We start from the raw sequence: 913 nt of genomic DNA on the forward strand, positions 1-913 counted from the left end.
AAAAGGAGAGGGGTGCCTCGTGACGTTTAGAAATAGATAAGGTATAGAATAGGAGGGCTTTTCTGCCATTTGTGAGTGTTTTGTCTTCATTGATCTAATTTTTTCTAATTTAAAGAAAAAACCATATATATATGGTATGAATGAGAAAATAACACATTATCTGCCATAATATGTATGTATAGGGGGTCTACAGAGAAACACGTAGCTTTCTCTGATTAGGTTATGCATTCTAAAGGCGAGTCTCTGTCTCGCACTTTATTCATATGTTTCCCACTGCCGTGTTCTGCAAATCACAGACGTCCAATAAATCCTGCTTTACTTAAAATCCTCCTTAACAGTTTTCCTGATGACTCACTCTAAGAACTATGTATCAAATATTAATCCTTGACATTACTTCTAAATCAAATTGTTTGTACGAGGAAATATACAGATGTAAAGGTGAAGATCTATGCACTTAGGGGTCCAATGCACCAATGGAGCATTGGGGACAAACTGCACAGGACAGAGCACAATAGGGAATTCTTTAAATAAATGATGATGCAGGCACATGATGACACAGGGAACATTAGGTAGTCATTAAGATTGTGATAAAGAGTGCGCACTTCGGCAGCACATATACTAAAATTGGAACGATACAGAGAAGATTAGCATGGCCCCTGTGCAAGGATGGCACGCAAATTCATGATGCGTTCCATATTTTTTACGTATGAATGGATAAAGAAGAGGTGGTATATCTATACAATGGAGTATTACCCAGCAATCAAAAAGAATGAAGTCTTGCCATTTGCAGCTACGTGGATGGAACTGGAGGGTATTCTGCTAAGTGAAATTAGTCAGAAAAAGACAAAAATCATATGACTTCACTCACAGGAGGAGTTTAAGAGACAAAAGAGATGAACCTAAGGGAAGGGAA

At 37.9% G+C, this 913-nt stretch overlaps 1 non-coding gene across 1 annotated transcript; it reads left to right on the forward strand.

Annotated features, from left to right (window-relative positions):
• Positions 1-594: 594 nt before the first annotated feature.
• Positions 595-701, forward strand: LOC123581826. The gene has a single exon (XR_006704038.1). It is a non-coding gene; the product is annotated as a U6 spliceosomal RNA (small nuclear RNA).
• The last annotated feature ends 212 nt before the right edge of the window (positions 702-913 follow it).

This window comes from Leopardus geoffroyi, chromosome A3 (genome assembly GCF_018350155.1).
Source record: "Leopardus geoffroyi isolate Oge1 chromosome A3, O.geoffroyi_Oge1_pat1.0, whole genome shotgun sequence".
NCBI classification, from domain to species: Eukaryota; Metazoa; Chordata; class Mammalia; order Carnivora; family Felidae; genus Leopardus; species Leopardus geoffroyi.